The sequence below is a fragment of the Lissotriton helveticus genome, chromosome 5_1 (assembly GCF_964261635.1).
Source record: "Lissotriton helveticus chromosome 5_1, aLisHel1.1, whole genome shotgun sequence".
Classification (NCBI taxonomy): domain Eukaryota; kingdom Metazoa; phylum Chordata; class Amphibia; order Caudata; family Salamandridae; genus Lissotriton; species Lissotriton helveticus.
The window spans coordinates 1,937,935,189-1,937,958,321 of NC_136065.1; the positions used below are offsets into that span (position 1 = coordinate 1,937,935,189).

Consider the following 23,133-nt stretch of genomic DNA (forward strand, 5'->3'; position numbering starts at 1 on the left):
GTCTTTGTTCTGCCAGTTATGGTAAAAGAAACTCCTCTGGAGTGAAAACTCTACCAGTTAAGTCCAGAATTCTCAGATCCGAAGTACGTCTACAGGCAGATAAACATAAAAGCATAGCTAATTTAGCTGACAACTGTTTCCTGGATAACAGGTAATTAACTGGCCATCTGTCAAAGAGAGCTAGGATCAAAGATATATCCCAAAAAAGGAATAATTCGCTTTGGGAGGGTTAGCCTCCCTGATGCCTTTAATTAGTTTACCTACCACCAGATATACCTAGCGGTTTTTCATTCACTTGGGTATGGCCTGCAGTAATGGCTGATCCAAAATTAATCACCGATCGGTAAGATAAGCCAGCTGAAGCCTTGTCAGACAAAAATTCACAATGTAGGATAATTCTGCCCCCACCAGATCCACCTGTTATTCCAAGCACCAACGCACCCTGCGTCGCCACACAGAGGAATATCTTTTCCTGGTAGAGTGGGCCTAGGCCCGTTGTGTGAAATTTGAAGCTGTGTCCGAAATGCCTAGCAATTCCTACTGTTGCCTGAAAGCTTCCATGCCATCAGGGACAACTGCCTTGACAGTATCATCGGATGCAGTTCTCTGTGAGGGCCCAGGAGCATCTTCTGAGACCAAAGAAGGAGGCTAGGACAATCGCAGGTAATTTATAACAGAATTGGAAACCAAAGCTGAGATTTCCACAGAGGGGTCACCAAGACTATCTCCATAACTTGCCGGATGATCTGGGTTGTCACCCTGGGAATGAGAATGAAAGGGGGGAAACTGATAATTCAGATTCATTGACCAGTCCTCAGAAAAGGCATCCATCGCCCTCGCTAACGGATCTGGACTCCAACTGAAGAGTGCCTGTAACTGGCAGTGCACCCGGGAGGTGAACAGGTCTATCGCGCAAGGTCCCCACACTGCCTGTATCCATTGGAACAGACGCGGGAGGAGCTGCCAGTCGATATAGTCCGTCAGGTTTCTGGAGTTCCAGTCCGCAGCCGCATTGGAGCGATCTGGAATGTACTCTGCTGTCACCAATATCTGTTTACTCAGACAATAATGCCAAAAATCTTTGACTATCTCCACCGACAGGGATGACCACGTTCATCCCAACTAGTTGATGTATCTCACTGTGAAAATGTTGTTCATCCTGAGAAGGATGCAACAAGAAACTTCAATTGGGGAAGGGGTCCATATCCCAAGGACACTGCCAACAACTCCAGACAGTTTTTGTGAAGAGATAATTCCTGGAGAGGCCAACTGTCTCCTGTGGCGATATCTCAGCAACGTGCACCCGAGCCCCGTCGGGTGGCATCTGATTCTATTATAACTTCCGCTTGGGACCCGAAGATGGCTCTGCTGTTTCACGCATCCACATGTCCTAATCACCATTGGATTTCTTCCCTCACTTCCAGTGTTAAAGGAACTTGATCTGTATAAGACATACCCTTCTGTATAGGTTGAATTTGTAGTCGCTGGAGAGCCCGGTAATGAAGAGGACCTGAAAAAATGGCTTGGATTGAGGAAGCCAACAGTCCCACCAAACAGGCAATCACCCGCAGAGACACCACCTGTCGGGACAGAACCAATGTCAATTCCTTCTTTAGATCACGTAAATATGGACTTGGGAAGCTTTTGCTGTGCCGACTGAAAGTTGATGTCAAACCCAAGAAAGATGAGATGGACAGAGAATTGATTTAGGTCCGTTGATGACAAAGACCAAATCTTGCAGGAGAGTTATTGTGGTCTGTAAGTGAAGACTGGCTAATGACTGGGATTGAACCATGATGAGAATATCGTCCAGATATACGATCATGCGTATTCGCTGCGTTCTGAGACTGACTATCACCGGCTTTATCACCTTGGTGAAACATCATGGTGCCGAAAAAAGCTCTAAAGGAAGGGCCAATATTCGAACCACCTGTTCCTCCACCAGAATTTAAGAAATCGCCGATGAGGAGGAATGATGGGAATATGTTAAATATGCATCTTTTAGGTCCAGTCGGACCATCCAATCCCCTTTCCGCAGCAGATCTGTCAACAGATGGATGCCCTCCCTCTTGAAATGTTTGTACACTATGAAGTGGTTGAAGCATCTTCAATCCAGAACCAGTCTGTGACCACCTCCCTTTTTCTGGACCAAGAAAACATTGCTGCAGAAACTGCAGGTGCCGTCGTCGCATAACGGCACCCCACGCTTCTGCAACAGATCCTATATTTCTGTATCTAGAAAAACGCACTCTGTTTTTTTCAATTTGTTTTTCTTGAGCAGAATAAAACAACATACATTAAAGCCAGCATCCCTTAACATCGATATACATTATATTACAATTAATACATCATTTTTAATTACAGAGGAGTAATCATGTCAAACAGCTGGAATATGTCGGGCAAAAATCCTATCAATCCAGCTAGCTTGTTTACATAAAAAATAGGTAACACCGAAGTAGTATATGTTTATGGTTAAAACCTTCTCTTGTAAACTTAGAATCCTGAGAATATCATTGAGGAGCATAACTTAAACAATTAGACAAAGTGCCAGTGCTAGGGCAAATATATGCTCCCGAAGGTAGCTAAACTAAAGTGCAAGCCTTCTCTAGTACTAAAGTGCAAAAAATAGAATTACGGTCAAAGAAATGTCATTTGACAGTGTAATTTACATGATCAAGTAAAGTGCAAATGCAAGTGCAGATATATACTCCCATTCTCGTAAAAAGGGAAATGGACATACCATTGATGACCCGGAAGTATGATTCATAAAAGAAAATCAGAAATAATCCTTACCCCTGAACCTTCTTATTAATCATAAACATAATCCAGATAATTATTCAACACCAGTCCCCGAAGATGCCTTTTCATTTGATCAAAAAGTTTAATTGCTCCCCCCCTTTTAGCATATGCTTCTTCAAAGGTTCTCACACGTTTCATTTTTTTATACCATTCAATAAGAGTTGGGTTCTTGGTTGTTTTCCAATTCTGCAAGATCAATGAACGTGCCCCCAAGAAGGAAATTGATATAAACATTTCACCCCCTTTTGTTAACACCTGATTTGCTCTTTGTTTTAATAAACCAAATAATGCCGCCTCCGGTTCTAGTTGTATAATTCCAGCCAAAACTGCCTCAAACTAGGGCATGTACAGGCAATATGTAGCCAACCGCCCTCACCGGCTTGCTGACATCGAAAACAGGTATTTTCCACCTCCGGATAGATTTTATTGAGGGCCTGTGGTGTATAATATTCCGACCATCAGGACAGAAAAGCCATCCTTTTAAAATGTTCAGCCCTAAGTAGCTTATTACCATTCTGCGAAATGGCTTGCCATTCTCTAACTGAGAAATTGCAAGCCAATTCATTTTTTGTTTTTTCTAAGAAATTAATAACAACCCAAGCCTCCCCTTGATTTTGAAAACTCTATACCAATTCCCTACGCCTCTCAATTTAATTCTAAACACGGATGCAAGAACTGAAGGGGTGTCTGTGTTACCTAAGGGTGCATATTTATTTATCCAGGATCTGAACTGAAGGAAACTAAAAACAAGCATTAGAAATGCAATCGGGCTCGGATTTATTTGAGTTTGAGCTAATGGCATTGTAAATGCCAATGTATTGTTGCTATGTGTTATGGAGTGTGTTCATGTGGTGTGTACTGCCAGTGATCTCCTTGTGAGTGTGAGAATATTGCACCGTTACTGCCTGTGTTGTCCTTGTGAGTGTGAGAAGCTTGCACCTCTGCTGCCTGTGGTCTCCTTGTGAGTGTAAGAACTTGCACTGCTGCTGCCTGTGATGTCCTTCTTGTGAGTGTAAGAAGCTTGCACTGCTGCTGCCTGTGATGTCGTTCTTGTGAGTGTGAGAAGCTTGCACAGCTGCTGCCTGTGAGTATGAGAAGATTGCATTGTGCATCTCTGTGCTGTGCCTGTTCTTTATAAGGGACTCTTGCTCTGTTGCTGCTGCTGCCTTGGCACAGTACCTGCTGTGAGTGTGTGAGGGAAGCTTGCACCGCTGCTGCTTGTGATGTCCTTCTTGTGAGTGGGAGAAGCTTGCACCTCAGCTGCCTGTGGTATCCTTGTGAGTGTAACAAGCTTGCACAGCTGCTGCCTGTGATGTCCTTCGTGTGAGTGTGAGAAGCTTGCACCGCTGCTGCCTGTGAGTATGAGAAGATTGCATTGTGCATCTCTGTGCTGTGCCTGTTCTTTGTAAGGGACTCTTGCTCTGTTGCTGCTGCTGCCTTGGCAAGGTACCTGCTGTGAGTGTGTAAGGGAAGCTTGCACCACTGCTGCTTGTGATGTCGTTCTTGCGAGTGTGAGAAGCTTGCACCTCTGCTGCCTGTCGTCTCCTTGTGAGTGTAAGTAGCTTGCACTGCTGCTGCCTGTGATGTCGTTCTTGTGAGTGTGAGAAGCTTGCACCGCTGCTGCTTGTGATGTCCTTCTTGTGAGTGGGAGAAGCTTGCACCTCAGCTGCCTGTGGTCTCCTTGTGAGTGTGAGAAGCTTGCACCGCTGCTGTTTGTGATGTCCTTCTTGTGAGTGTGAGAAGCTTGCACCGCTGCTGTTTGTGATGTCCTTCTTGTGAGTGGGAGAAGCTTGCAACTCAGCTGCCTGTGGTCTCCTTGTGAGTGCAAGAAGCTTGCACAGCTGCTGCCTGTGATGTCCTACTCACTACTCTACTCTACTCACTACTCACTACTCTGCACTCACTACTCACTACTCTACTCACTACTCTACTCACTACTCACTACTCTACTCACTACTCTACTCACTACTCTGCACTCACTACTCACTACTCTGCTCACTACTCACTACTCTACTCACTACTCTCCACTCACTACTCTGCACTCACTACTCACTACTCACTTCTCTACTCACTACTCTGCACTCACTACTTTACTCTCTACTCACTACTCTACTCACTACTCACTACTCTACTCACTACTCTACTCACTACTCTACTCACTACTCACTTCTCTACTCACTACTCTGCACTCACTACTCTACTCACTACTCACTACTCTGTACTCACTACTCACTACTCTACACACTACTCTACTCACTACTCTACTCACTACTCACTTCTCTACTCACTACTCTGCACTCACTACTTTACTCACTACTCTACTCACCTCACTACTCTACTCACTACTCTACTCACTACTGACTACTATACTCACTACTCTGCACTCACTACTCACTACTCACCTCACTACTCTACTCACTACTCACTACTCTACTCACTACTCACTTCTCTACTCACTTCTCTGCACTCACTACTTTACTCACTGCTCTACTCTACTCACCTCACTACTCTACTCACTACTCTACTCACTACTCTACTCACTACTCTGCACTCACTACTCACTACTCTACTCACTACTCTACCCACTACTCTACTCACTACTCTACTCACTACTCACTACTCTACTCACTACTCTACTCACTACTTTCTACTCACTACTCACTACTCTACTCACTACTCACTACTCACTACTCTGCACTCACTACTCACTACTCTGCTCACTACTCACTACTCTACTCACTACTCACTACTCTACTCACTACTCACCTGACTACTCTACTCACTACTCTACTCACTACTCTACTCACTACTCTACTCACTACACTACTCACTACTCTACTCACTACTCACTACTCTGCACTCACTACTCACTACTCTGCTCACTACTCACTACTCTGCTCACTACTCACTACTCTGCTCACTACTCTCCACTCACTACTCTACTCACTACTCTACTCACTACTTTCTACTCACTACTCTACTCACTACTCACTACTCTACTCACTACTCACTACTCTGCACTCCATACTCACTACTCTACTCACTACTCTACTCACTACTCTACTCACTACTCTACTCACTACTCACTTCTCTACTCACTACTCTGCACTCACTACTTTACTCACTACTCTACTCACCTCACTACTCTACTCACTACTCACTACTCTACACACTACTCTACTCACTACTCTACTCACTACTCTACTCTCTACTCACTACTCTACTCTACTCACTACTCACTACTCTGCACTCACTACTCACTACTCTACTCACTACTCACTACTCTGCACTCACTACTCTACACACTACTCTACTCACTACTCTACTCCCTACTCTACTCACTACTCTACTCACTACTCACTACTCTACTCACTACTCACCTCACTACTCTACTCACTACTCACTACTCTACTCTACTCACTACTCTACTCACTACTCACTACTCTGCACTCACTACTCACTACTCTACTCACTACTCTACTCACTACTCACTACTCTGCACTCACTACTCACTACTCTACTCACTACTCACTACTCTGCACTCACTACTCTACTCACTACTCTACTCACTACTCTACTCACTACTCTACTCACTACTCACTACTCTACTCACTACTCTGCACTAACTACTCACTACTCTACTCACTACTCTACTCACTGCTCTGCACTCACTACTCACTACTCTGCACTCACTACTCACTACTCTACTCACTACTCACTACTCTACTCACTACTCTACTCACTACTCTACTCACTACTCTGCACTCACTACTCACTACTCTACTCACTACTCTACTCACTACTCACTACTGCACTCACTACTCACTACTCTGCACTCACTACTCTACTCACTACTCTACTCACTACTCTACTCACTACTCACTACTCTACTCACTACTCACTACTCTACTCACTACTCAACTCACTACTCACTACTCTACTCACTACTCACTACTCTACTCACTACTCTACTCACTACTCACTACTCACTACTCTACTCACTACTCACTTCTCCTCTCCCTACTCTGCACTCCCTACTCTGCACTCCCTACTCTGCCCTCCCTACTCTGCCCTCCCTACTCTGCCCTCCCTACTCTGCCTGAAGCAAGTCTCTAATGATAGGACACTGAATGATAGTACAATGAGTGATCTGGTACAACGGCAGTAGGAATCTGGTAACCGGACTGTGAGAGTAAATGTGAGGCTCCCAGTGAGAGGAAAGCGAGGTGGAGTGTTTTTTTTATGAAAGGGTGGAGAGAGTGAGTCATGGTGACGAGACAGGGAGCGAGTGAGGAATCTGGCAATAGCTGGGAAGATGCAAGGGATCTGGTAAGAGGACAACGAGAGCTACTGCAAGGGGTCTGTTATGAGGGCAGTAAATTAAAGTGATCTTCTATTTTGACATTAAAAGTTTGAGTTCGGGTGAGTGGGCACGAGTGCTTATCAAAGCACTTTGTTTGTTTTTTTACTTTCAGCTGTGCTGCATAGCAGCCAGGCTGCTGTACAACATGGCTAAACATATCCCTGACAAAACCAACAGATTTTGTATAGGAGAGTCCTATTTGCTTTGCCAATGCTTGTTTAGCCTACCTCAGTCAAAGAGCAGGCCGGGTTTGCCGGCGCGCACACAGAGCTCAAGGGAAAAAAAACACAACAGTGCACACGCTCCCAGCACCATCTGCCTTCAATTACCGGCACCTCGGACAGCTGGTAATTGAGGATTTATGTATTCTTCTGCGCGTGTCCGAACACTTTATGCAGGAAGTGGACATTGAAAAAATTCCAAAGCCCTATGGCGTGCTGCCTTACTTAAACACAGCCTTGCCTGGACCAATTACCATTCACATCGCAGAATACCACACGCAAAAACCGCGCGCTTTCTGGAATGCGGCAGCCCACAGCCCTTTCTGAACTTTTTTTTTTTTATAACATTAGAGCTCGGAAGCCCCGCCCCACTTCGTGTGACGTAGGCCCGAGCCCTAAAAAGGAGCCTATTCTGAGTGCCACATCTGGGCTGCACCTCCTCCCAGGTCATACATCTGCCTCTTAACAGAAAGTGACCTAACTCTTTAAAACCTTTTAACTCCCAAAGTTTAATATGACTACTATGAATAAAAAGGACCAAGCTTCTAGCCTCTGACAACCCTAAATATTAAATTCCCGTCGATTCTGCTTTTTGCAAATCTAGAAGAGAATTCTTGTAGCGTCTTATATCTTACTTTTTAGGCAATTTTTGATGTTTTTAAAAACACAGGAAGCTGAGTCCCTGCTGCATCAGCCATTTTCCTCATAAAAAAACCGATCCAAAGACCCCCTATTATCAAACAAACTAACTAGAATATCCATATATGCTGCCTCATAATAGGTTTGAATATGGGGAAGTGCCAACCCCCCCAACTTGTATATAGCTGCAAAATGTATAGTTTTACTCTTGAAGCTTTTTAATTCCAAATAAATAGACGAAAAAGTGTATCCAATTCTCTAAAATATGCTACTGTCTCTTTAATCGGGACATTGGAAAAAGAAAAATGAATAAGGGTAATACTGACATCTTGATCAGGGCAACCCGTCCTATCAAAGAAAGAGGGAGGAAGCCCCATTTACCCAATAAATCTTTGATCTTACTCAATGTAGCTTCATAGTTTAGCTTATAAAGATCTGCATATCAGTTTGATACATAGATTCCTAAATAGCGGATCGTTTCAGGGGAGCAAGCTTGTTGTTTCATAATATCCGGAAGAAAATTGCAATAAACAATAAGTGCCAATACTTCCTTTTTTTGTGATTAATTTTGTATACTCCAATTGCTTCAAACTGAGCGAACTCCTTCAAGATTTGATCAACATTATGCTTTTCCGGTTTAAGGTAGACTATCACATCATCAGCAAATAATTTAATTTTAGACATCCCCCCTGTAGGAGTTTTTAATACTATGTTTGGTCTACCTAATCTTTACTGCTAAAGGCTCTATGAAGAAAGTAAACAAAACCGCCGATAGGGGACACCCCTGTCAGGTCCCACGTTTTATATCTATTAAGCCTATAGATTTAGAATGTATCCTAATTTGGGCCTGGGCTCCTTGATAGATATTCCGAAGCATGGTAATTATTCGATCTGGAAAACCAAATTTTTCAAGACCATAAAATAGTGCTCCCCAATTCACAAGGTCAAATGCCTTTTCGGCGTAAACCATCATTATTATTGCAGGAGTTCGATGAGTATTAAAATAGTCAATTGCTTGAATAAGTAAACTTGTATTTGATGACATTGATCTGCCTGCTATAAAGCCAGCTTGGTCCTTGTGAATTGCATGCTGAGCCATAGATGTAAATCGATTTGCGCACATTTTCATCAAAATTTTATAATCTACATTTAGGAGAATAATTGGCCTATAAGAGCCAACTTCCCTACGATTTTTCCCTTTTTAACGAAGCTAACTATTGATGATTCCTTAAAGGCTGTTAGAATTTCCCCTCCTGCACTAACAAAATGAAAAAGCTCAAGCATAAAAGGAAGTAATTCTGCCGAGAAAACTTTATAAAATTCGGTCGGCAGACCATCATTCCCGCAAGCCTTACCTCCAGGCATTGAAGTTAGAGCCCTGGAGATTTCTTCTACCAAAAAGTCGGCCACTAAGGCCTCTTTTTGACCTGTTGAAAGTTGAGGGAGAGCTAGATCTTCAAAACAAGACTGTATAGCATGATTAGCTACCTGGTAGTCAGTTGAGTAAAGGTCTTTATAATGATCTATAAATATTTTAGAGATATTATCTAAACGCACTCTTGTTGGGAAAAAAAGTCGCTGTTGAGGTTACGACTCTTGATGAGGAGTCAGATAAAACTCTGGTTTAAACCCTTGAACCGTTTGTAAAATTCATGCATCTTCTTGACAGAATCCTCCAGTTGTGAAGGAAATACTGAATACGACTCCCCAAACGCATAACTGAGGTATCAATAAGTCTTACCTGTAGAACCCTGGGATTGAAATCCCACTCTATGAACGCCTCTGTTGATACGGTATCTGGAAAATCTTTGTAAGGTGAGGTAGAAGGTGTCACCTCTGGTGGAGTCCGAATCACGTCTGCCTCCGACATATAAACCTCTAGGGGGACCTTGACAGGAGGACTGGCCTGGCGAGCGGCCCCTGCCTCGCCCGGCCCGGTTAAAAAGACCAGCCTGAAAGACCCTCTTGATATTGGAGTGGGCTTTATCTAATGACGTAAAGGTACCCACATATTTATACACATCTTTGACAAATTTATCTCTGAAGAGATTGCCTTCCGCCAAGGGAGCTGCTTCAGCCGAAGCAAGCTTTTTGAGGTTAGAGTCCATTCTCATAAGAAGTGACTTACGCCGGTCCATGGATAAGGCGCAATTCGCGTTCCCCAATAAGCACATTGTTCATTGGGTCCTGCCAGCCAATATATTAGGATCCACAGGAGCAGAGGACTCTTTTGCCACAAAAGCCATTTCTAAAGTATTAGCTAGAGGCCCAGCCAAGTCCAATATCTTGTCCCGACATCAACGCCAGGCGCGGTCTTTACTCTTTTGGGGATCCTTCGCAAACTTTTTCAGGAAGCTTAGCATGCTGGGATATATTTCTGGGGTTTCAGCCACCTTATCAGGAATGCCGAGTCTGGGACATTCCACCCGAAGGCGGTTGCGCACTTCTTTTACAAAGCCTTTTCTCAGATTTTCATGAAGCTACTCCGATATTTCCGGCAGAGGAGCACAATCCGATGAGTGGAGGTGGACAATACTCGCAGGGTAAAAAAGTAGAGGGATTGGAGGGACTCAGGGCGGGAACACTGGGCATAGCTAAGGCAGATTTTCTCGCCTTTTTCTACTTAGGTGGTTTTCCATGATCTGAATGGGAAGAATCTGTGTCAGTAGTGTCTGTGTGAGCTTTCTCGTTGCACTTTGACTGTGCACCTCCTGAAGATGAAGGGACTGAATAACCATGATCACCCATATGACCCTGAGGGAGAGTCACCAGGATGCCTGCATGAGACCACTCTGAAGACTTGGCTTTAACTTTACGCGGCTCCTCTGAGGAGCCTGCTTGAGGGTCTGGAGTTGGAGAGTTCTGAAAACCTTGACGCTTCGCATAACTTTCTAATTGCTCAGTAATAGGTTTGAGGGCGGCTGTCAAAGCCTGTATCATTGTACTGGGGACAGCATTCTCAAAAGCCCTATTGAGTTACTGCTGGACCGAAGCATCCAGACCGTCCACTAAATTGTCTTCCAGCTGGGGTCCCTGTTGCTCCACATAATGGGATTCGTACTCCTCAAAGGGAACCCAATCCTCCATTATCAGGCAGCTAGTAATCAAATCAAGCGTAAATGCCAAGTCTATCCAATCAAGGATCAGTAAGGGGGGAGTCAACCCCACTTGCACACAATTGAAATCAGTCCAGCACTTAGCTCCTCAGCACAAGCTGTAGTCGCCAATCGTTATAGCCCCAGAGTCCAGGACGTCACGAGCCAAAGATTTAATGGATCCTGCACTCACTCCAAGGGCAGCTTAGTTATTACAGCCAGGCCGAAAAACCCACACTGCCTTCAAGAGGTAGCGTTCAGCCGAGCATAGCTAATTGCTCCGGCGAGGAGGAAGTATCTAGTATGGTCGTGTGTAGCCCAGAAACCCCCAAACAAGCCAATTGAGCTACACACGTCTGTCGGAAATGTCAGGCTCGCAGTAAGATTGGGCCTGTATTAGGGAAGGCTCCGATTGTGTTACATGAAGACCGCGAAGTCAGTGGGTCAAAATAGAAGAGAATTTGAGCAAACCAGTATTAGGCCCGCTCCCGGAAGCAACAGGAGGGCCCGAGACATTTGCGTGGCCAAGTTGCGCGGCCAAGTCGCGGACGCAGCACACAAGGAGAAATAAGTCTCCCTACGATGGACACAAATGATATTACAGGCAGCTCGGTCCCTCGGATGCGAGCGCACAGGGGAAACAGCCGATTAGACTAATTTACAGTGAGCAAACCCGCACAATATGCACATCACTAAATATAAACAAATGCAGAGCCACTTATCTCAGCTACAAGCAGTAAAGAAAGAGACTCTTATGAAGGAAATGGAGACTCTTATATGGCCTGCTGAGATATGATTGGTGGCAAAGCATCATGGGAAATATAGTTTTTTGTAAAGTTAAACGTTTTTTCATTGACTGCTGTGCTTTGGCAGTAAAGAAAGAGAAGCAATAACCGGAGCCTCCAGTCCTGAAATACAATTTCCCAATTCAAGAGGCTGTGACCATGTATCCTGTTCTCTCCACTATTCATAGAGGATCTTTGTCGAATGGGGTGTTAATTTTTTTTCTTTGTTTTTGTCTGAAGACCACCAGTCCCCCTTTCCACTGGCACTCTCTCGAACATGCCATCATTTGTCTACATATAACTTAATTTTCTCTTTCTTGTGTGAGTTAGTAGCTTTAAATTTTTAAGTTTTCACTTGCTTTTCAACAGTCCACTGAAGAAGTGTGGCTCGGAATGCCTGACCCAACATGAGGGTGGATGGGTGCTCACCAATTGTGGAATGAGTTGTGACAAGAGCAGAAAGACATTGAGCTATGCACATAAAAAATGTTTTGGGGATATGCATGATACATTTAATTTTGCAGCAGGCATATTCAGGGCCGGACTGGGAACCAAAGTGCTTGTCCAGTCCCCCACCCCCCGGGAGGGGTTTGGAGGTGCGACCACGCTCTTTGCCAGGGCGGCCGAATTTGTTACAGGGCCGTTTTTGCAGCAACACTGCAAAAACGGCCTTGTAACAAAAACGGCCCCCAGGGGCCCAAAATCGGCCCCCACCCTTGCGGCGCACCGGGGGATTGCCCGGTGCCCGCAACGGCCAGTCCGGGCCTGGGCATATTAACCCTCTGTGCTACCTTAGATGAGTCAAAACTGCCACTAGACTAAATTATAATTTCTCTCCAGCAGGTACATTAATCACCACCATGCCTCGAAAACTCATAAAAATGTTACTAGACTTGCAGGTTCGTGACTTGAAAAATCTACTTGACCTAACTGTAATGCACTTGACCCATAATCTGGTCTCAAATTGTGTGATCCAAGCAAATATTATATTTTACAGGTCCGCCTTTTTCTTGGTTATCACGCATGAGAGCACCTTGAAATATGCAAGTTCAACATTTCTGCTGTACAAAAAACTATTTTGTTTGATGTTATAGACTAAACTTTTGCTCCATGTATAATAAAAATCTAGGCCACATACAGGGTACAAATAACCCCTGACCTGCCTCTTAGTTCACTAATAGCATTGTCATCAGGCCGGGGACAGAAATGTTTCTCACTTTTAATAAATGTATTACTAAATCATGATTTGGTAGCACACTGTTATTTACAAACAGCATATTTTCCATTGAAATCACCTCAAACATTCCCACTAACATGCAGTTTTACTGATAAAACTATATTACATTTAAAACAATAATCTGTGGAAATTGGGTTTCAGCACATCACCAAGTAAAGTGTACTGATTTCTTTTCATCCAATTAAAAACGTTTTTCATCACAGAGAATTTCAAATCGTTTGAAGTGTTTGTACAGTTTATTTACAAGCTATTTAAAGGTTGTGTTAGAAAAAAGACTGACATCCTGCAGCCTATCACTTCACACTGTACAGCACAATTGTCAGACAGTTCACTTTACCAAATTCTCTGACTTTGCTGCTTATTTTATCCTGGCAGTAGTGTTGACGTTTCTTTCTCTGGCTGTAATCTGTAAGAAATAAACTTACATTTGACCTTTATCTCTGAATGCAGAGATTTACAGACATCTTTATTGCTCATTCACTTTCTGAAAGAATGGAACACCTGTTCCTTATCAGCTTGCAAAAAAGGGCCAGTAGGATCTAAAAAAAATAGCTTGTCCTGATAAAATCTGACCTGCCACAGCAAGTGAGCGAGTAGATTTCTCTAAGCCTGGCCAGAGTTATCTTGACACTTTCATTGTTGCCCTAAAACTGATGAATATACATGGAACTTTGCAGTGTTTTTAAAACTCCTGCACTGCTACAAAACCGGCCCCCACTAACAAAACCAGCTTCTCACCCTTCCAGCCTCCCGGAGAAACACCTGATGCCAGGTACGGCCAGTCCGACCTTGGTGTCAGGGCGGGTTTAGGGCGGTTTTGTATGGCGCGTGATGTTTCTTGAGTCGATGATACTGCCTCCATGGCTGTCACTTGTCGTTCTGCTCTCAACTCCGGCCCGAGCAGCCAATAGCATTTTGTGTAGCATAAAAGTGTTGCAGGGCATGTGGCGTCTAAATGTGTCAGATAGACACTGATCTCTGATGCGAAGAAGCATAGCTTATTTGTTATTAAACTCACTGAATTTAAAGTGCTTGGTGAGGGTTTCAAATATTTCTACAAATTCATCCAATGTCTCACCTTCTTGTCGGTGTGCTCTGTGGAACATGTAGCGTTAATAACCCACATTTGAGGAGCAGTGCTTAATTCATTTTGTGGTAGGAGGTGGCTTCTTCGCCTGTTAGTTTGTTTATGGCGTAATTGACTCTTTCTCCCACCAAATTTTGAATATATTTGACTATCTTGACATCATTGGTTTCCTCACTAGCGTTGGCATAGTCTTCAAAGTTGTTAATCCACACAGCCCATCTTGCACCAATATTTTATTTCTTGGCCATGTAGAAAGGAGGCGGTCGTTTTAAGAAAACAGCCGAGTTGTACATGACCCCCTCCCACATATGCCATGGTGATGCAAATGCTGCAGTGCTAGTACCCGTGGGCCACAGTCGTGACAGTGATACAGGTGAAATCGCCTGTCGGTGCGCCACGAATGGGAGGAGAGGAACGTACTGTAAATCAAACGTACCACGGGTTTGATGGAACCTTGCAGCCGTTATTTAGTTGACTATCCCTTTTACCCAGACTGAAAATCAGCTGTAGGTTCCCGGGCTTGAATGCAGCAGGAGCATAGAAGAACCCCAGAGGCAGACTGGCCAGATTAGCAGTGAGGCAGGAACTCCTGTTTATTTGCAGCGCAAACGAGGAGGCCGGGAGAGTTGGCCCCAGCAGCATTCCTCCGTAGAGCTCCATGTGATCAGTGTAGCAAGGCTCCACTCAGGCACGGTCTTGCAGCGTGCAGCATAAGGAGAGCCGACAGGCGTGCAACGCCCATAGGCCTAAAAGGGCTTTAGCCCACCCCACCGCTGTGTGTCTCAGCCTCGGCTTCTGCAATGTGAGCTGCTGTGGGCTCGGCTGGGAAGTGTCTGGAATCTTATCTCTGGTGCATTCGAGTTATTCACAGAACTTTAAAAGACCATTTACATGCCTTTGTGAACAGGTCCAACTAGGCGTAGTGTTTTTTCACTGGTTCCAGTACCTCCTGGGTCCGCACTCTGCCTATTCCGTACATTTGTATTTTATTTTTACTGCCAAAGTGGGAGAAAGCATTTTGTGAAAAGGCATCTCACGAGTGGGGATGCCACCTTTCCTATGGAAAAATACTGGCCATTTGTTGTTGTTTAAGGAGTCTGCAACGGCATCACCTTGACACTAAATAAGGCTGTAAATTAAATGTTTTGTATTAATTTGTAACATGACTTTTCTGTCTTTGTTTCCTTTAATTATTAGTCATGGATCATTAATGCAGTCCTCAAACACTTATTTTTGTAATGGCTGGGACATCAAAATACTGGTGCTGCCAGTATAAATCCGATCAGCTGGCAACCCTTATCAGGAGACTGGAAGTTTGTTGCCGGATCAGCACATTATTTCGTTCCTCCACTCTCCATCGCTGATTGCCATAATAGCAATAGTTTTACTTATATCCGGAAACCCTATGCCATGGTCAATACAATGCTTAGTTATTCCTGGTGTCTGATAATACATTCTGCATTCAGACAACTCCCTCTCCTCATGTGACACTTCACTCACCTGTCACTCTCACTGCAATCTCACTCAAACAAGCACATCACTCACCATGCATTCTTTCCTCCCACTCTCCACTTTCACCCTCACTCAAACTCATATGTGTGAGAGGCTGGCCTGGTATATGATGAACACTTATGTAGGTGGACACCCTGCACCAGTCCAGACAACCCTTATGGTGATTTAGGAGGTCTTAGACAACTATAGAGAGCTCACTAAGTGGTAGCTGGGGAGACCAGCCTTCAGGCTTAGTCCAGAAGGAGTGTAAAGCAGCTTGTTTTCTCAGAATGCAATCTTATAGGTATAGATTAAATGAAAAAGAACCACACAAGGTATCTATAAAAATATGTATTTATTATATAACACTCAATAACACGTTTAGATATCTCCTACCCGGAGATATACACAATGCACACAATACTTTGCATAGAAATCATGCAAATAGCACAGAATACACAGTGAACCAACCACAGGGGACAAAACCATATATAAAGAAAGTGGTATAAGAACCATGACTCTTGTCAAGACAATGTCCAGAGCACGTAAAAGTGCCGGAGACCCAAGGTGAGTGACCAAGAGCCTCACAGAGATCGTGTGAAGTGTGGGAACACAACAGCGTTCTCTGTACAAATCAGCATGTAAGTCGCGGTTACAATTTTAAAGAAAAAGGACCCTTCCCAGTGGACCCTGAAGCAAACCAGTGGAAGACAGAAGGTTGGAGAGCCACCCCACTAGTTAATACTCAAGTACCCATGTTACCTACACCAGCGAAGCCATGTGCATAGGTGTGAACATGTGTCGGAAACCAACGTTGAACAAATGGAGGATTTCAGGAAAGTGCAGCTGCTGGAGAGGAGAAGGTGTCCGGTGGAATCCAAAGGAGGTTTCTTGTTGAGAGGTACCTGCAAGCAGAGGGGACAGAGTCTATGTCACTCAGGAGTGACCCGGAGACCTGGAGGACGAATGCCCACCGATGTCTGGTGTTGCAGGAAAGGTTGACGTGACCATGACTCTACAGCTATGAGGATCAGGGGATGCTGAGGAAGACCAGGTGCCGTGCATGAGCTTTCCTACGTCGGATATCGATAGTTGAGGAGTCGGTGTAAGTCGGAAGCACCAACAACGAACTGCAAACAACGTGGAGGTCGAAGAAGGTGCAATGTCGGGACCAGCAAGCTCCAGGGGACTCAACACAAGCAGGGGAGTCAGGGCAGGCCTGAGCAATCAGTGGAGCCCAAAATAAACAAAGGTGACCCTCAACAGGACCCACAGGCAGTAGGTACTGTAGTCACAAGAGGACCTTTAGCAGCTCAGAAAAAGATGCTGGCCACAATGCGGTGTGGACAAAGATTCTGGTCACTGGAGATGCTCGAGGTTGGGGCTACTTTGAGCCCGAAGATCTTGGTGGAAGGAAGCCAACCAGCCTTTGAAACGACAAGTCGACGGGTAGCACAGGGGTTCAGTTCCTGCACTCCTACAAGGGATACTGACCTCAAACCTGGTGAGAGGGCAGGGCAGGCCTCAAGAGTTGTAGACAACCACCACATGGTTGCTGAGCCTTTCGGAGTCCGTGGGAGCTCAGGATCAGCAGACCGGTCAGCTTCACTGTGGTGCTTGCAGATGCAGGAAAATGACTCCTTCACTCCAAAGGAGATTCATTCAGGTGTCTTTGATTCCCACAGACCTTGTAAGGTTCTTGTATGGTGCACTGGCACAGATGAGGCAGCAGACTGAAAAGGAGACGAAGTCGAACCCAAACGAATTCCAGTGAAGTCCAGAGTGCCCAGACGATAGAAGTTGAAGTGGTGTCTGAACTGAATTGTGTCCCAAGACGAATCTAGGGACCTACACCCAGGTAAGCCCTTAAGTACCCTAAAGAAAGGGTTGGGACGATTCAGGGTTCCCTCCCAGGGGAGATACTGGACAGTGGGGAGGATACTCCCATGTCCTTTGTCCAGTTTCGTGCCAGAGCACAACCCAATGGCTCCCAGAGCTGGTTTGAACTGGACCAAACGTGCCCCTCATTCAGACTGAGTGGTGCTGGCAGGCGCACCCACCCGGCCCCCATCACTAAATCCTGTCTGGAAGGTGGTCACACCTCCCTGTGACAGGATACCTATTGTTCTGCCTTCCCCTGCTCGAACTTGGCTCAGCAGCAGGAGGGCAGAATCGTGTCTCTGGTCGGCAGCAGCCATATTGTGCTGTCTGGGTCTAGAAGACTGGCACCGGGAGCACTGAGAGCCTAAAGGAGGCTTGTTCCAGTGCTTGGAATCAAACCTCCACACCGTTTATGGTATGGGGGTATGATTCCAACATGTATGCTCTGCCCTGAGTCCCACCCTGTTTAACATATACATGGCACCTCTGGCAGAAGTAGTACAATCGTTCGGCGTAGAGCTTGTCTCTTACGCCGACGACACTCAACTTCTAATCTCCCTGTCCCAAGCTCCCTCCTCTGAGGCCTATAATTTCAGATCCTGCATGTGCAAGCTTGCCGCATGGATGACTGAACATTGCCTTAAATTAAATGGCACTAAAACGGAGGTACTAATAATAGGTGGAAAGGACACAAAATGGACGAAAGAGTGGTGGCCCACTTGTCTGGGTCCCTTACCGACTCCCAACCAGGAAGCAAAAAACTTAGGTGTCTGGATAGACAACAAGCTCTCCTTTGACAGTCATGTCAAAAAAACAGTAGGTAAGTGCTTCGGAGTCATGAAAACCCTCAATCGTACCCTGGATTTGCTCCCACTAAATTCCAGGCGTACCATGACTCAGGCACTTATCACCTCCCGTATTGATTATGGAAACGTGCTGCTGCTGGGCACGTCCATAAAAAACATCAGAAGATTACAAGTCTTGCAGAACTCAGCAGCTCGCCTAGTACTAAGACTTCCTCGTAGAGCTCCCTCCAAACCTTCCCTGACTACCCTCCACTGGCTGCCCATTAGCAAGAGGATACTATTTAAGGCACTCCTCTGGTGCCACAGAATCATTCACCAAAAAGCCCCCTCCTACCTATCCGATCTGGCATTACTGTATGAGCCCAACAGATCTCTTAGATCGAAAGGTATGGGCTTGCTCAAAACATCGCTCCCAAAAAAAGCTAGAATGGGAGGTAAGTCCTTCCGCCCTCTGGCAGCTAAGGAGTGGAATATCCTCCCTACGAACATCAGATTAGAAACGAATGAGGCAGCTTTTAGAAAATTGCTGAAAACCCGTTTATTTACTCTCTAGTGGTATCTATCTCTGCCTCTCCCTCCATAACTCTCTCTCCACAGCGCGGGGACACGCCGGGAGGCGTCACCAGGCGCTTTACAAACCCCTTTAATAATAATAATAATATGATACCAAACATGATATGATTAGTTGCAGCCAGTTTCGAGATGGTCATTGAGTATTTACGCAGTGCCCCTCTATATAGTATATGGCTGTTTCACTTACAACTTGGGAGAATTGGCTCTGTAGGCTGTATGGGTGTCCTGCTCATACAGGGGCACCCTCACACTTAGAAGTAAGCACCGTGCCTTCAGGATTGCAAAGGCCTGCTATAGGTGTGACTTATAGGTTTTAAGGGCAGTGACCCTAGATATAGAAAACCTTTATCTTTCATACATGGTACTAGCACCAGCTTACACAGGTTGCAAGGCAGGCCTGTAGTTACAGATTGAATTATGGTTTCCCATGGGTGGCATAATACATGCTTCAGCCCATGGGGGACCTCTGGGGTACCTATGCCCTGGGTACCTTAGTGCCATATACTAGGGACAGAAAAGGGTGCCTCCTTATCCAATCTGTGATGTTCCCAAGTACTGAAAATAACAATTTAAGGGAGAAAGCAGAGAGACTGTTGTCCTGATTTGCAGGATCCCAGTGAGACTAGTCAAAAACAGCTTAGCACTAGGTAAAAAGTGTGGGTAACCATAACAGGAGATCCTACTTTCCTACACTATGTCACAGCACTCACCTAGCAGTCACTCCTCTCACCCTACTCTCACACTGTCATGTCGCTCACTGTGCACTAACAGTTCACCCTTCACTTACATGGGCACATCACTCACCCTGCACTCACACCACACAAACAAGCACATCATTCACTCTGGAGTCATACCACTCACACTGCACTTCCTCCTCTTACCAGTCGCTCTCACAGATCACCCTTCACTCTCACCGCTTACCCTGCACAACACCACCCTGCAATCACTCCTCTCACTGTGCACGCATTCCTCTCACCCGACACCCACAAGAGCCCTCCTTTCACATTACATTCATGCAGCTCACCTGACACTCACATCTGCACATTTTTCACCCTACACTCGCACCACTCACGCAACATTTACTCACACTATTCACCATCACTCAGCACTTACACGAGCACACCTCTTACTCAGCACATATAACAATATCACAACTCTCATGAATATACACTTATTTCTAAAAAGGCACCCACAGAATACCTGCTCTTTCTGTAGTTCTTGATGGCTACTTAATTCCATCTTAGCAACGGAGCTGGAGCAGGAGGGGAGAGAATGTGGGATGGCGCAAAGAGGAAAACTAGTGCTGAGGCTTTGGGGAATGGTGATGGATTGAGGATCGTGTGACACCTTCAGCTATTCCTGGCTTTTCATTCACCACAATGCTTCATTCCGAGGCTTGTCCTTTTTTTTTTTACAAAGTAAGTTGGGTCTCTAAAATGTTAAGTGTTACTGGATAAAAGACTATGGTTGCCGAAGAAGTCATGCATATCATAAGATCAGTTGGATGCTGTGACATTACATGTTAGAACATGGGTTAGTTAATTTCCAGTATTGTAACTGCTTGCTCCACATGTGAAACCAAATATAAGGCGTGCACAGCTATTTTAAGGAAGTGTACTTTTCATTCACATCATACTTGTAACAAACATTGACAAGGCAGTATATAGCGTATAAAGAATATGTTTTTACTGAGCTTCACTAAAAGGCAAGGCTGGTATAACAGAAGCAGCAGGGAAAGCTTTTCTAACAAAATAAAAGCAGATTGACTAATGGAAGTGTTAGTGGTATGTGTCTGTGTGAGTGTGACAGAGTACAAATGAAGGAAAGCGTGCAAGAGATATAGTGAGAATGTGTGTGAGAGAGAATGTGCGTGTGTCAGTGCATGTGTGTTATACATGCAAGTGTGCTGCTGGTCTGGAAGTTTTTCTTGCCTTGTGGACAAGGGCACTAATAGAATATGGATGGGAGGTGTTACCTATGGCAAATTGCAGGTCCTGACATGCTTCTAATAAAGACACCAACATTGACTGTGGGGACTCAAACTGTCTGAGAAAGCCAGTAACCCAGTCATACCCAGGGACAGGGACACAGTACACGCACCACCACACCTGGCTGAAAGCCCTACATGATGCACATAATTCTTAGCATATGGGGTGGATCCATAGAAAAATGTTGGAACTGATATTTGAGGTAACTCTTGTCATAAGATTTCCTGTACTCATTTTATAGGGGGTGTCAGTAGAAAAATGCTGACACTTGTATACCAGAGGCAATTTGTAGAGTTACCCATGGCTGTATCCATGGTAAGGCACTGTCATACTGAATGTACTCCTTGCATAAGGGACTCACCCATGAAAAATTGAAGACCTTGGTATAGTGGTAGTAATTTCTGAATTAAGACATTTGAAAACAAAAACGAGATCTACTCATGTGAAAGGCCGGGCTTTTCTGGTGCACCGTGAAAGTACTGGAATATTTCATGAATGCCCATAAGGGTCTACGGAGATTTAACAAATTTGAACACAAAAGTTTAAAAAAAATTCTCAGGGGAGAAGTCTACTCTCCCTTAAATCATCTACAAGAAATCTGCTAACTTGATTTGCTTGCTGGAATTTAGGGGAAGTATCACACCCCACCACTTACATAGATATTTTTCCTCTTATAATGGGTATGAGGTTAGCTCTCACCTCATTTCTGGAAATGCTTGTCCTGCCCCATTGCTGGGAGAAAGACTGGCTTTAGGGCGGTGCAACTGGTGCAGCCACACCTGGCACTGACTTTGGTTTAAAAATAATGGGGCCGATTATGATTGCGGACGGACTTGAGTCCGTCCGCGATCACCGAGGATGAGGGAACGTCCGCATGGGCTGCGGCGTTCCCTCCTGTGCTATTAGGATGTGACCGCCAACCTGGCGGTCACATCCTCTATTTTTAACATTGCGGCGGGTGCAGCTTCAAGCTGCATCCACAGCAATGTTAAAAATGCACGCATTGCATTTGTATGTAGAAAGTGGCAGCACCGCACGGTGCCTGCCGCTTTCTGCATACAAATACAGGGGGGTACCATAGGTACCCCCCATGTGCACCCCCCAACCCCCCTTCACCTAGGGGGCCCGCAACGGGCCCCTGCAGTGAAGATCCATATGCTTTTCAATGGCGGTAAACCCGCCGCGGAAAAGCATATCTTGGCAGCAATCCTAATATGGCGGACGGTGTCTGAGAGACACCGCCACCATATTAGAGCTTCTCCGCCGCGGTTGTAAGCCAACCGCGGCGGAAAAACGGCGGACGGAAACCAGCGCCGGCCCGGAGGATGCGGAAATTCCGCAATCATAATAGGCCCCAATGTTTGGTTTAAAAGCATATGAACTTCCTTGCAAATCAGGTAGTTTTCAAACACCAATAAAAAATATCTAGATAACTCTGGTGTTTATTCTTCCTACTAGTGCGAGTTCAGAATGTTGTCTAGTTGCAGCTTTGGCTCATCCTAAAGTAGCATGGAGGATTAATGTGACTGCAGCAAAGAATGTGTGCCATGCAGATCCCAGAATTCAATGTGAGTGAACTGTGAGTAGCACTATAAGAAAATGAAATGTATGTCAAAGAGAGGCTATGGAGAGATGAGGTGCAATATCGGAGAGTGGTAGTGAGTGAATGCATGGGGAAGGAGAATATGGGGGAAGAAAGTGCCAAAACCGACTGTCGTTAACGGCCACCATCAGTGGTCAAGCCGGCCCTGGCTGGGAGTCTTAGCCCCACCCCTCGAAGTTCGGGTCTAGTTGCCCCCCCCTGAGAGTCACCACCAGCTGGGAGAACACTGAACCTTCTGGGGCAGTCGCAGCAGCACGCCAGGCTGCTCAGAGCATGAGGAGGTAGCGGGCATGCATGCACTAGCTGCACATACACTCTCCTGCTCGACCACTTCAGGCCAGCGGTTCTCATAGCTGCAGGCCGAGAGTTCTGGTGGCAGGATCGGGCCGGTTCATAGATGAGGGCCCTGGTGTAGGCACTGTCATCCCTTGTCGCCAGATGTTGTGTCTCCACAGTCTTCAGCGCAATTAACGACTCAGGAGTGATTTCACGAACTTTACTTTATTCTTCCTGGTGGCAACTAACTGTATTTCGAACCACACCCTCTTCCTTTTAACCTGCAAAC

At 45.3% G+C, this 23,133-nt stretch overlaps 1 pseudogene; it reads right to left on the bottom strand.

The window, feature by feature from the left end:
- Nucleotides 1-1,706: 1,706 nt before the first annotated feature.
- On the bottom strand, nucleotides 1,707-9,892 carry LOC144752829 (uncharacterized; annotated as a pseudogene).
- Nucleotides 9,893-23,133: the final 13,241 nt, after the last annotated feature.